This window comes from Lycorma delicatula, chromosome 1 (genome assembly GCF_047948215.1).
Source record: "Lycorma delicatula isolate Av1 chromosome 1, ASM4794821v1, whole genome shotgun sequence".
Classification (NCBI taxonomy): domain Eukaryota; kingdom Metazoa; phylum Arthropoda; class Insecta; order Hemiptera; family Fulgoridae; genus Lycorma; species Lycorma delicatula.
In genome coordinates, this window is record NC_134455.1 from 268,905,416 (window position 1) to 268,920,308 (window position 14,893).

The 14,893-nt window shown below is 28.9% G+C and overlaps 1 protein-coding gene across 9 annotated transcripts in view; it reads left to right on the forward strand.

The window, feature by feature from the left end:
• LOC142331252 (follistatin-related protein 5-like) overlaps positions 1-14,893 on the forward strand; it is a 411,468-nt gene that overhangs the window by 39,609 nt on the left and 356,966 nt on the right. Inside the window, exon 1 of one of the 9 annotated variants that reach the window (XM_075377055.1) lies at positions 11,145-11,155. The exons of the other annotated variants lie outside the window; for them this stretch is intronic. The gene's annotated coding sequence lies outside the window, so the exon portion shown is untranslated. Of the gene's footprint in view, positions 1-11,144; positions 11,156-14,893 lie in introns of those variants that run through there. 9 annotated transcript variants of the gene reach the window in all.

A 14,893-nucleotide genomic window follows, 5' to 3' on the forward strand; every position in this document is an offset into this window, starting at 1 on the left:
GCGCCCATGTAAATTAATATCTTTTTTAATACGACTTACTTTATTGATTTCATAATTATGAGTTAACCTGATACCTAACAATTTGTCATTTCTTTCATCAAGTTTGGGTATTACTTTCCAGCTACAGCAATATGTGCTGCTATAGCAGCTAAAACTGTAACGGGAAAGTCTACAGATCAGTCAAAGAGGAAATCTAAAAAAATCTAATGTGGACACCACAGGACTTCCTTGTATATCTATTAAATTACACGTACACATTTTTTCTGCACTTCATTTAAATTTATTTCATTTGAAAGTGAGATACAATCCTCAAATCTTCTTTAGTAAAAGTGGACAGTTACACAATTGCTAAATTATTCGTTTTTATTAACATCAAATATTTATAGAATTATTAATTCAACAATCTTACCTGAAATATTAGGTTAGAGTCCCTTCCTTGATTACTGTTTAAATAAATTACCAAATAATCCAATAATATAAATTGATTATTCTACACCGTAAGGTCAGAATTAATATTTTTAACCAGTATAAAGAATTTCACTAAACGGAATAGTTTAATTATTATTAACTTTTATTTATATGACACACCAAAAATCTGATACATACACCAGAAATCTTGTCCATATTACGCACAAGTGAAAAAAACGTTTTCAACAATCACTTTAAATTGAATACAATTAAAAATTTATTTTACCTTTCTGTCAAATAACTAAATAAAATGGTTTTTTTTAAATTATTATACAATTTTTATAAGAATATGCTAAAGAAAATATAAAAATAGTACGATTTTAAATTATAATTTTCAATTAATATTAAATAATCTGATGTTTCACCAAATTTATTACATGTACACATATGTATTGCCTATTAAATTACATTTACACATTTTTAAAAGTACAAACATTTTATTTCACTAATAGTTTCTTTTAATTTTTTTTAAATTATATTTATTATAAAATTTTTTTACAATCACGGGTTAAATTATTAAACCAATATATTTAAATTGAAAAAAGTAAAAAGTAAAAAAAGGAGATGTCTGATTCAAACCGATGTGCCTTCCTTTTAAGATCCAAATTTCTCATTAATTAAAATTTTAATTTTAATTTCGATTGCAATCAAAAAGGGAGGTATACAACTAGATGTTATAATAGTGCTAAATCCAAAATTTCAACATCCTACGCCTAATCATTTTTGAGTTATGCGAGATCCATACGGACATACATACATACGTCCGTACAGAAGTCACGCCAGAACTAGTCAAAATGGATTCAGGGATGGTCAAAATGGATATATCCGTTGAAATATGAAAACCGAAATATTTTGCGATCACAATATTTCCTTTAATTCGTACAAGGAATTAAAATAGATCTCTTTTTAGTTGTATGCCATAAGCAGGCAGTCATTTAAAAGAATACATTTTAACAAAAAAAAATCGATTTAAATAAATTGTAAATTGCAAATAAAATTTTTTATTCCATTGCTGCCATGCCCAAAAAATATTTCTTTTGTCGGAAGGAAGTTTGCATGTACGTTCGTGTGTATGTTAGTCTGTAATTGGTCTTATAACTCTCATCCCCGTTGATCAAACTTGGTAGACAGTTACTACCTTCTGATGGGGGGGGAGGAAATTGTATTAAATTTTTACAAAAATCTCAAAACGGGGTGGGGTGCTTTTGCCAAAATAAAATTTAAAATCTTTACTGAGGCACTTCTGCAAAGAAATTTTCTTACAAAAGTTGAAGTTGTTTTTTGATAAAGATCACAAATTACCAAAAAAAATGTAATTTAATATTCAACTCAAAAACCTCCAAAAAAAAAGTTGTTTTTTTTTTTTTTTTTTTTTTACTAATATATTGCTTTAAAAAAGGAGTTAATGGGAATTTTTTACATCAATACCCCTTCAAACTACTATAAACTTTTTCTGCCCATCCCAATCCAGTTAGTTGTCTGTAGTAACAAAGATATATATATTTTTTTTTTAATTTATATTAAATTTAAAACCAGATGGCAAGTTACCCATTGCATTTAAAATTCCAAGATCTTAATTTTGTGATATTTCTTACTGTAGTATTTTTGAAAAAAAAAATTCCAAAAATGTTCCCTTACTAGAAAATTACAACTTGTTTATTTAAAATTATGGTTGTATATTTTTATGTTTTAAATAATTTTAAAAGTTTTCTTAAATATATTATCTCGTTTAAGGATTATTTTTTAAAAAGTAATCTTACCCCATTGCTTCCCCTGAGTATAGGAAAAAATGAAAAAAAAATATTTTTCCAATTTCAAATTTTTAGTGCACAAAACGTATTTTGTTAATAAAAGTCACTAAAATAACTTAATAGTCCTATAATGTTGGAGCTAGCAAATTTAAAAAGAAATCTAAAAATAAATTTCAATTTAATTTATTTAAAATTAATTTTAGTGAATATTTGAGTCGTTTAAAATGCATAAGTCCCAAATTTTGAAAAGTAAAAATTTTTTTTCAAAATATTGTTACTAATATACTTATACTAAACATTTTGTGTATTGTTTTATTTAGTTAATCATCTTCGCTATTAAGATTAAAATTAAAAAGTTTAAATAAAATATTATATTTAATAAACAAAGTTTATATGTTTTTTTTTTTTTTAATATATCAAAAAATTACTGAAGCGGGTTAACTGATTTTTTTGTTGTTATTATTTTGCAACACATTCGTACGTTGTAAAAAGAATTCATAATTTTTATTATTGTTTTTCAATAAAAAGGGATTATTTTATCATAAAGAAACAAATAGATGTTAAAATAATTGAACTGAAAAAAAGTTTTGGCTCACCAGAAAGTTTTTTCAAAATGAATTTTTTTTTTAAACAGCCATTTCGTAGTTATCGGCTTTTATTCAAGTAATGATTCTATTAGAATGATTTTTTCATGTATAATAAAACTAAATGAAATACTAAATGACGCATTGTAATTCATAACACATTTATGTACGCACAACTACATAAAGATGTAAACATTGATAATGATAATTACAGTAATTGTATACATTATAAAAAAACATATTTATTCATCATTTTGCAAAAATTAAAGTAAGATTATTTGAAACACTAAACATCTCTTGAGTATCAGTAATTAATTACCCAACAAAGTTAACAGCTCGAGTTTTAAGCTAATGCACCTCAAGAAAATATTAGACAGACCGTATTAGAGTGTAAGGAAAAAAGACCGTATTAGAGATAGTTTCCAGTAGTTATGATTTTAAATTATAATAGTGGATTAAACAGATCTTATAATAATTGTAATACGTTGAAGATTCATACTGTTGAGATTTCTTTTGTAACGAAACACCAAAAGAAACTCTTGATTTTTATTATTAAGGACTATTATTATCACAAAAATGTTATTATTAATAACAATATTAATTCAGTGTCTGAACTCCCAGATACTATTTAACTCGGAGTTGTATAAGTTGGGGAAAAAGAGATTTTATACGTTTTAGTGGTTACGTTTTAGCGGCCTTAGCTAAGGTTGAAAAAGTCGTCAGATGATTTTTTTTTTTTATATAAAAAATACAAAATACATATTTATTTTCAAAAATGGCCGAGTACATTCGTCAAGCCGATGGTAAGCAGCAAGGATGTGCTTGCACCAGAAGATGTGAAATCCCACCCAACACTGGAGCTCTACAATTCTAATTTTTCGAGGTAACTCGATCCAGATATTAAACGACGTGATCTTCATAATCAAGTTTCTCTTTTCTTTGCGGATCAACTCCACTTCTGTGACACTTATAATCTGACCAGATCGGCAACTAATAATTTAAGTACTTCTCTGTACAGCTTCTTAGGACTGTTCTAAAAGTGCCATGTGCAACTACCTGTAAAGTTCTTTAGGTTAGATTGTTATTAAATGCTACATTAAACGCTTCTTGACGTCTGACTACGGGTTCTTTCAGACTATAAATTCAGCTTCTCTACATTATAAATCCTATGCACTATAAATTCCCTACTACACACTTTTTTTAGCTTGGTACTGATTTTTATCACGTGATTTTTTTTTGGTAGTACTTTATTTTGTGTAAGAAATATAATCTCGACATCTTAATCTTTGAATGTTTAGTAAAAACGGTTTACAATTGATTTTGGTGTTTTAACGCAATTACACAATTACTTAACTTTATGTTACGTTGCAGTAGACTTTTGAGTTAAAAACTCCGAACTTTCAGTTTTTCATTATTTTCATCATTCTTTTATATTTAAGCTTTGATGATTTTTTTAAAATTTACTTTGGTCCTGTAGTGATTCATCTTTTTCCTTATTGGGGCCACCGAGAGAATTTTTTTACTTTTAGTTAATGTTCATAAAACCTATTTAGTTACTTAATACACTTCTTTACAGTTTAAGTTTAACACGTATATATTTTCTTTTCTTTAAGCTGGTCGTTACGACAAGCAGCACCAACAGTGCTATATAATAGACGCACCAATAGTACGTATGTAGAAATGAAATGAAATATGATAAAAAAACAGATAAAAATATTAATTTATACACACATATTTAAAATATAATATTTTAATTAAATTTAGATTTCATCAATTATGTTAAGCTATTTTGTAAAATTATTTAATGAAAGATTATTATAGAAATACAATTTGTTTTAAAATAAAAATACCTGTTTCTATTATTTTCAAAATTTTTTTCAAAGTATTGTCTGGCTTATTTACGTAGCATAATTTAATTATTTGTGAGTGAATTCTAATCGAATCAAAGTACTTCAGTGATGCATTTATAAAGATTATTAATTATATAATGGAATTACTGTAACCATTTCATATAGTAAATCAGGCTGTTCCTAGCCTACTTCATGTTTTTTAAATGACTAATTATGTATACGTTAATATTTTATGGGTAAAATTGAGGTATTAAATTATCTCAATATTTATTTTAAAACACAATTATACCATTTGTCTTTTTATTTTAAATTTAAACATTGGGCTTAATGATTTTCAATGCAGAATTTAAAAGCTCGTGTAATCGCTAATCTTAGTAATGAATTTTGATGGTCCCAGAATTTCACCTTATATTTATTTTTTTTATTATTTCACAAAACTTCACCTTTAAAAATTGATATTTATAAACAACACATTAGAACAAAAATGAAACCGTAAAATTGCAATTGATTTATCAAGTCCAAAAAAATTTTAAATGCTAATTTCCTAATGATAAAATCAATCTTTCCTAGAAATACCATACGAATTAATGAATCAGTGTGGTGAAGTTTCATGCATTGTGTTTTACACTCATGAAAAAAATTAGTTCATAATTAAACTCCAACAATTATTTTAATCTTTTTATGATGTACCTTACATTGCAAGTGCAAACATTCTGCTAAAGGTATTTTAAAACACCCACCGGCATAGTCTAGTGGTGAACGCGTCTTCCCAAATCAGCTGATTTGGAAGTCGAGAGTTCCAGCGTTCAATTCCTAGTAAAGTCAGTTATTTTTACGCCGATTTGAATACTAGATCGTGGATACCGGTGTTCTTTGGTGGTTGGGTTTCAATTAACCACACATCTCAGAAGTGGTCGAACTGAGACTGTACAAGACTACACTTTATTTACACTCTTACATATCATCCTCATTTATCCTCGAAGTATTATCTGGAAGGTAATTGCCGGAGGCTAAACAAGAAAAAGAAAAAGAAAGGTATTTTAAAACACAAAGATATATGTTTTAATCTGAATTTTGAACTTAAAATATTTATTATTTTACATTTTAAACCTAAGTTATCTTTCCAAAAGATAACGTTTAGAAGCCAAATTAATTTATAACTTTTTAACAGAAAAAACAGTATAAATTTATTTATCTTAAGTAAAACTGAAAATTCCTCCTTAAATTGTATAAGAGGTTTTAGTAAAGCACTTGACGTAATATATATATATCTACTGTTTTTGTTTATCTGGAAATTAACTTATGAAAATATCTATAAATTTTTATATATATTTTATGAATAAACGAAGTATTATATTCTGTTGTAAAATACTGGATAAAGTTTTAAAATTGAGTTTACAGAGTATATTATTTTTGTAAGCGAATAATATAAAGATAGGAGATATTAATATAAAAAATTACTTCTTTATTTATACGGTTTGAAAGATATGTTTTGAGCCTACTTATAACGCATTTCACTTCTACTAATAACTAAACCCCGAACTCACATAAAAAAAATACTGTCAGTGCCACGTTAAATAATTATGAAAATGTCAAATTTCTTACTAACTTCACTTTACTGATAGCTGTTTATATAACAGCAAATAATTTCAACTTTATACATGTCGAGATATAACAGTAGTTGTAAAAATTAAACACCCCTATTATCATAAAAAAACGTAATTAACAACATATCTTTTGGTGTATACGTAGATAATAAGAAAATACTAAAATTGACTCAAAATATCATAAAACTATAGATGCTGAAGATAAACATTATTACTTTTAAAAATTTCCTACATTTCCAGATTTTTTTTGGAGACGTATATTAGCAATATTAAAAAATATATATATATTTATATAACTTACATAATATTGTAGCTGTTAATATTCATAACGAAAGCTTTATTTATGTAATTGTTAATTCAGACTAACAATAAAACTCAAAGAAACTTTAAGGTTGAATAGAATTAAGAATTTATTTTGATAAAAATAGTTAAAAACGTAAAGTCTACTTCTTAATAATATTAAAGCACTGACTACATGTAGTCATATCTTTAAATCTGCATATATTATTGTTGGTTTTTATTGAAAATTACTATTCTCATTTAAAACAAAATGAAAAGAATAGGTGAAGTTTTTGAATAGGCGAACCACGGCGCGTGGGTTTATGTTCCGTAGAAGTATGCTTTGAAACCACGTTGCTGATACTGGTCGTTCCCCAGAGTTCAATCCCGTAAGTCCATATCGGTTTCAAGAAAGCCTTGTATAGCAGAACTTTTTTGGACAAAAAAAGTAGTGATTACAATTTAAAAGATATTTTTTCTCCGTTAGTGGAAATATAAAAGACTTACTAAATTAATTTTACACTGAGAAACAGTGTAAAGAAAGAAAAGTTAATATTACTGTGCTACTAGACGATTTTTTATTCTTTTATCTGTTACTTGGTATTTTATAATTTTTTTTAAATTTCTTTACTCGAATTTTATCTTAAAAAAAAACGTTTTTTTATCTTAACGTTAATTTTATCTTTAAAAATTAAAACTTTTTTGCACATTTTTTTTTTTGGCCACCTTCAGCATTTTTTACTTTAGAAAATTATATAGGTCGTAGAATTATATGTTTTTATTAAATGCTATTATTCATTTGATGTCATCGATGCTAGTATGACGGTTACTTTACTATGAAGAGGCCAGATTATAGAATAATTAAAACAGGGCAGTTACTTTCAGAAGTTATTGAAGGTAAGAAATAAATAACGGCTGAAAACATCTGAATAAGCGGAACTTGTTTAGGTTTTGAATACTGTGTTTCATTGGGGAATGTAAAATTACAGCTATGCTTTTCAGGTTTTTGTAATTCTTGGTTTTATTAGATGTTTTTTAATGTTATACAGTTATTTCCTGTTGGTTAAATAATTCCTAATATATTCTTCAGGAAAGAAAGATCTATTCAAGAAAGGTCATCAGAAAGCGAGAAAAATCAATAAGTTCTTCAATATAATGTCTGGAAATTAGAACTTCAAACAAATATTAATAAACTAGGTAATTTTTTTAAAAAATGGGTAGGGTAAGAAATTTATTAGGATTTATGGGAGAAAATGGAACAATTAGTAGAACATTTTTTGGGGGGATCAAAGAATAATTAACGGAAACGCATGCATTATTAATAATAAGGAATAAGAATTAGAAGGAATAGTATTAAGTATTACAACACATTAAGAGAGTTTACTTTTGACAGAACTTATTTAAAGCCAAATCCAACAAAAATCGTAAAAATTTGTATGGTAACCTCTTCAGTAGAGTGTAGTATAAATACGAACAAGTAGATACTGTCCATAAGAGTGAAGTGATAAATTTTCGATTAAAGTTTAATAAAGCAAAGAAGACTCTTCGAGAAATTATAAGAAATGTTGGTAAGTTAAAGAAAAATTACATAAGATAAATTTAAAGGAAACCGTAAGATATTACTAGAAATTAATACATTGAACAAAGTGAGGGAATGATACAAATTAAAATATCAGGTAAATTAGAAGAGGGAACATTAGACAGAGAAATAAAAGTTTTTTTCTTTTCTAATCTTGATAATTACAACTCAGTTATCCCGAAATAATTTTTTATTGACACACTGAACTAATACCATATATTTATTACACATCTACATTATGAATAACTCAAATGAATGTAGTTGAGAGTAATCGTAAACTTGAATTGGTACTCATATGATTTTTAAATATGTATTTATAATATTTACTATTAAGTCAAATGATGTCTAATAAAGAGAAATAATATTGCTTTAATTGTATAATTAATAGTCCTACGGCATTAATTATACCTTAAGCTACTCGTACTTTCATTAAAAATTCTACGTTATTAGACATAACCTATCGGTATTAATTATTTCAAGAACTCTCGAAAGGTGATAAGTTGGTGAAAGAAATTTACGAAATTTGATATCAACATCGGTCATGGTGCCAGATTACAGAAGCCTTGTACTAACACTTCATAATTAATAAAGGTGACCTAAGGGAAGTGAGGCGGCAGTATAAAAAACCGACTCGGCCACCTGGTATAACACTAAAGCAAACCTTCTGTGATCATGGTATAATATATTATTAAAAAATTGAGTAGATGTCTGTACCTCTGCTTCTTCTCGTGCCGTAATCTTTTTGATACCTCAATTATTCTAAATCATTTATGGTGTTAATTAAAAAATAATCAAATGCCGGATGTTACTGAGATAAGGACTAGAGGAATTTTGAAGGTTTCTGGGTTTCTGCGGTATTTGTCATTTTAAGGTTCTTCTGTCTTTTGTATTTCCTTTACGCTAATGAAGTAGTAAACTTTTATAGTAAATGAAGTAGCATCCTCATTAGGACATCTGTATATGTATTCAGTCTTAGTTATCAGTTTTTGCTGTTTCAGTAAATGGTGAGAAATATTTCTCAATTAACTTTATTATCAGGTGATTTTCATGGTGTGTACTTCGATGGTGTTTTGATCCCGCAAACGGAGACGGTGCGGTATCTGGGACTTCATCTGGATCGGCGTTTGACCTGAAAATATCACGAGAGGATGAAGAGGAAACAGCTACACGCAAGGTACAGGGAACTTCATTGGCTGCTACGGAGGAACTCAGGCCTCACGTCATCCAACAATGATCTTAATTTATAAGACTATCCTGCGCCCAATCTGGACGTACGGTGTAGAATTGTGGGGAACGGCTAGTACTAGGAATGTGGAAATTATACAACGATTTTAGAACAAAGTAGCGAGGGTAATTGCCAAAGCTCCGTAGTTCACGCGCAATGATGATATTCAGGATTATCTGGAGCTCCCATCGGTTCGTGAGATTGCACAACAGCGCAATATCAAATACCTGCAGAGGCTTGAGAATCATGTAAACTACTTTGCAATTAATCTACTCGATAACAACAGAGACGTCCGACGGTTGAAACGAGCCCATGTTCTCGACTTAGGGTCTGCGTAAAAATTTGGAATCAAACACCGTCAAGTTTAGTGGTGTCGTATCTAATTTCTTGTTACTTCTCTTTCTTTTTCGTTTTTATTTGTTATTAATGTTTGTTTTGTGGACTATATGGTGCTGAAATTAATGGTTTGTAATTTATGACTGAGCTTGAAATTTCATATTTGACTTTAAGTTTGCTTGCAACTGTTTATTGTGTATTATTTATACACAAGACAGCAATTATTTTTTTCCGCAAGACAGCCGATTGTAATTATAAATGTTATTGAGAAAAAAAATCTTTATTATCAACGAAATCAGTGTTTGATTTCTTTTTTTGTTAGTCAGTACCTATCATACGCCCTAAGACGTATGATAGGTACGCTCTTTTATGAACTGAAAATCTAATATTTGAAGTAGCTACAATGAATGAGTAATTTTTTATCTCTCAATCTTATAAAATATAACGGAAGCGGTTCACCTTACAATATTTTTCTGTATTTAAAGTGAATTGGGTAAAAGATTCCAATAACATACTATTACACTAGCTAATTAATTGCCAAAAATGTAACTTTGGTTACATGTAATTGGTTACGAATAATAATTTTTAGACTGTAATTTAGGAGTCTATGGAGTTTACTAACACATTTGCTTCCAGTAGTTTGAAGTAGTACACACGGGTTTATTGGAATGTAGCTTAATAAAAGATTAAATGTTGAGAAGATGATAAAGCATTTTCTAAAGAAGAAAATCAGTTGAATATAAGTATTTAGCAGCAGCCAATATTGATCTAATGTTGAAATTATACCACTATAGTTAGATGAACAAGACTAAATTATAAACAGATATAAGCGTCCAAACATATTACTATTGCTTATATCCTCCAATAGTTTAGCAGGAGGAAATGAATATAAATCCACCAAATCCCTCACGACTAAGCGGAAATGAACTTGAAAAAAGAAGATTAATTTTAATAATTCAACTTCAAAATTGTTCAGTAGTATCAACAATTTACATTATTTTAGTATTTAAATGACTACCGAAAAAATAATGGTAATTTAATCGATTTTAATATAAATTAGCAGATAATAAAAGTATTAATCTTTTTTTAATTTTTTTGGGGAGTCATATGCATGGCTTTAATGAAATAGAAATGAGCGAAACGTTAAAAAAATGTTAGACACATGCCTAAAATCGAAATTGATTCAAAAGATAGAATACTCACCAATAAAAAAATTAGATGAAGTAAAAAACCGTCAGACCAAACGTAGTGAACAAGTAAAACTTTTTCTACGTAGAGAAATTTTCCATGAACAGGTTGATTTTATTTAAACTGGATTGACAGCTTCCTTCCTACAATAAAATAACACAGTTCTACAAAAAAGTAGTGCAGACTTTAATAAATTTATTATGTTCAGTCTTGAAACAAATTTTTTTATACAAATTTCGACAAAAAAGTTTTAATAGTAGAATAAATTTAAAAGTGACTCAAAACAAATTAAAGTTTTTGGTTTGTTATTATTTTATAGAAAGGATAAATATTCAATGCAAGAAGAGCGTGCAAATACCATTACGGATAAGTAAATAAACAGTAATAATATAAGAAAAGTCTAAATTAAAGAATATAAAATTTAAAAAATGACCTTAAAGAATTTAACTCCATAGAAAGAACTACGATATCATTCCGGGATCGAAACCTCTGTTAATTATTGAGAATAGCCTTCTTCCATTCGGATGTTAGGATTACACATTTTTAATTATCAGTATTATAATTATTACTTTATATTTCAATTAGCTTAATTAAATGTTTGACTATTCCATATTACCTTTATCGAAAAAATAATATCTGGATGTAATTCTGCTTTTTTTTGAGTCTATAATGATTATAAATTTTATTAAAGCTTTCATTATTCTATAAACAATTATAGAAATTAACCGTTCTACGGTATAATCGTTTGAGATTAACTTTATTAAAATAATCCTCTTACAGTTTGTAGGAGAACGTTTTAAAGGGGATCTTAAGCTGTTAAACAGCTTATATTAGGGAAAGTTGTATTAGCTGATTGTCCAAAGTACTAATTGCATACATTCCTATTCGATACACTCTATAAAAGTATATTACAACCATTACTAAAGCTCAAAATAATTAAATATTATAGTTACTTTATAATCTGAATCGGGAGCATCAATTTAATATTTTAGTTTCATTTTCCTAATACTCATAATATTCTATTACAATTATTTTTATCAGATTATAATTTTATAAAAAAATAGTCTTCAATAAATTAAACAACTCGGAGAGTATTTTTTAGCGATGGCAATATTTGTTTTCCAAGAGCATTTTTGGAAGTGAAAAATATTAAAGAGAAAGTGACAGAGAGTAGTAGAATCATTGTCTTTTATTCAGTAGGTTCTGAATTAGAATCCTTATTACGAATGAAATTTTGTACCCGTTGTAAAAATGCATCTCCTATTATTTATGGAAATTTTAATAGGTAATCCGTAATTCCTTCTAGGAAACAAAAATTATTATTATAAAATTTCATTGCGTAATATTACATTATAATTTCTACAGCACCCGCTTAATAATACCTATAACGGCCTTTAAGAAACAAATAACGGCATAATATCCTAATAGTTTTTCGAAGATAATTTTAATAATTTACAGAAATTATTTTATAAAGAGTGTTAAACTAAGGTGTTAACTATTTCAAAAATATTTTTTTTCCATTTATTAAAAAAATTTATATATTATCAGATCTCAGAATAATATGTAGAAGAAAATATAACTTAGCATTATCTTAAATGTCAGAAAAACATTTTTTGAAAGTATGTTTGGAGTGCAGCTTTATTTTGAAGTGAGAGTTGGACAATCGGAGCACCTAAGAAGAAAAGATTAGAAGCTTTTGAAATGTGGTGCTGTAGGAGAATGTTAAAAATCAGATGGGTGGATAAAGTGACAAATGAAGAGATGTTGCGGCAAATCGATGAAGAAAGAATCATTTGGAAAAATATAATTAAAAGAAGAGACACATATTAAGGCATCCTGGAATAGTCGATTTGATATTGGAGGGGCAGATAGATGGGGAAAAATTGTGCAGGCAGGCACAAATATGTAAAACAAATTGTTAGGGATGTAGGATGTAGGTATATACCGAAATGAAACGACTAGCACTAAGTAGGGAATCTTGGAGAGCTGCATCAAACCAATCAAATGACTTAGGCAAAAAAACGCATCTTCCAAAGCAATTAATGCTTTTTATTTTTTATTATTTTTCTAGTTAATTTATTCTCACGAGTAATATTTTGGAAGTATAAACAATAAGTTGTAACAACCTATCATTTAAAAACCTATCTGAGAAATTTAAAGTTATCATCACAATCACTTTCTTTTTATTATTTAAATATTAATTTATTTTCTTAATTTTTTTTAGAAAAGAAGTTGATGAATTACGAGATAACTAAATCAAATTTCTTCTCTCTGGATGAAATATATATAAAAATTTAATTTTAAATATGCAAGATTAATAATCCAAGTATTCTACACTTGAGATTCTGGAGCAATTTGAAGTACTTTCAAATTAGATGTTTTATTTACTTTCATTAGTTTACATCTAGCTACTCCTTTTGAAAATTTCTCGTAAACTTTTTAATTTTTGAAAGGTTTGTTGGCTTTTCTGTCCTTACGTCTAGAGGTAAGAAAACTTCTCAGTTTAGTTAATTCTATAGAATTAGTCTGGTCCTATTCCATGATAGTTTTCATTAAAAACGTAAAAAGATTGATCACGATTGCTGTACGCTTGTTTTCAGGAGTATTCAAGATAGACAGATATGCATAGAGACAGACAGACAGATTTTCCGAATATGTCGGAAAACATAAAAAAAGATTGCTAGTGGTGGTTCTTTTTCTTCTTTAGAAAAGAAACGTATTTAAGGGGTACATGAAAAATGTAAATCGAAGAAATTAGAATTATTAAGTGCACTACTTTATCAAAAATGTATTTATTCTGTTAAAACAGCCTTCTACAATCTGGTTTGAAGTTTAAGTACCAAAAGTGCTTTGAAAGATTACTCAGATTACTTTGAAGAATTACTCCTTAAAAAGTTGTTCAGAAATTTTAAAAAGAAAAGTTTTCAAATATCCGCAAAATATTTTCCCACGAGCATCACGAAAACTTATCAACATTAAATGTACGTACACTGCAAAGGCCTCTGTTTAGGTGTCATTCCTTTTATTTCACCAAACCATAGTTTTATTGCATAAATTACTTTCTCACTGTATGTGCGAATAAATCTCTCTACCCTGTTCTTGTTGACCTTTATAGACTTGTCCCTCATTACCTGCACGGAAGTTTTGCTGCGGGCCCAGCGATTCATCTTGCTGGCTGTTATAGAACAGTCCCGCGGGAGGCACTCTGTGTTATAGCCGGAGTCAAACCAATAGATATAATATGATATAATAACCAATATATAATATGATATAAACCAATAGATATAATATTTTGCTAATGAGCGAAAGGAACGCTACATTTCCAAGGTAAATAACCTACTGATGTCAGAACGAAAGCAGGAGATTGAAGATCGGGACCTTGATTCTTGGCAGGTCACGTGGGAGGAATTCCCCACAGAACGCTACACACATGGTATATTTCCTATAGTGTGATTTAGTTGCGATTGGATGGGTCTCCCCTAATCGGTACATCACTCAGTTTCTCTCCGGGAATGATACCTTTCAATAGAGTTTGGCTAAATTTCGTTTGGTGGATTCGAGTCAATGCCCGGATTGTGGGACTGATGATACAGTAGACCACGTCCTCTACGTCTGTCTCCGATACGAGGTCGAACGTTCACGAGCAGTTAGGAAACTTGAGAAAATACATTCCTTTCTGCATCTCCGTATTAACTGGATGATCCGCGAGGAGTGGTCTACAGTGGCTGGTTTTCTTCGCGCCCTTGCGGTGTGTAGGTCTAAAGAGGGAGTTTAATCGAGGTTGTGGTAGGATCGCGGGTGGCTAGGATTCCGGTTTAGGCATTGGATTGGTTGGAGGTAGGCGCATTGACATCGTGCCACGATTATATTGGTACTGTTTGTGATTCGACCGGGGGCGTGGCTTCCCTCCGTCGGTAGCGATCCTGATCGTGACTTGGTAATGCCACGCGAGACACCATGATGGACCAGGTGGTGGTGCGGGGTTTGTCCCTGGCTCCTGTGCGGACCGGAATGAGGTTACGTTTC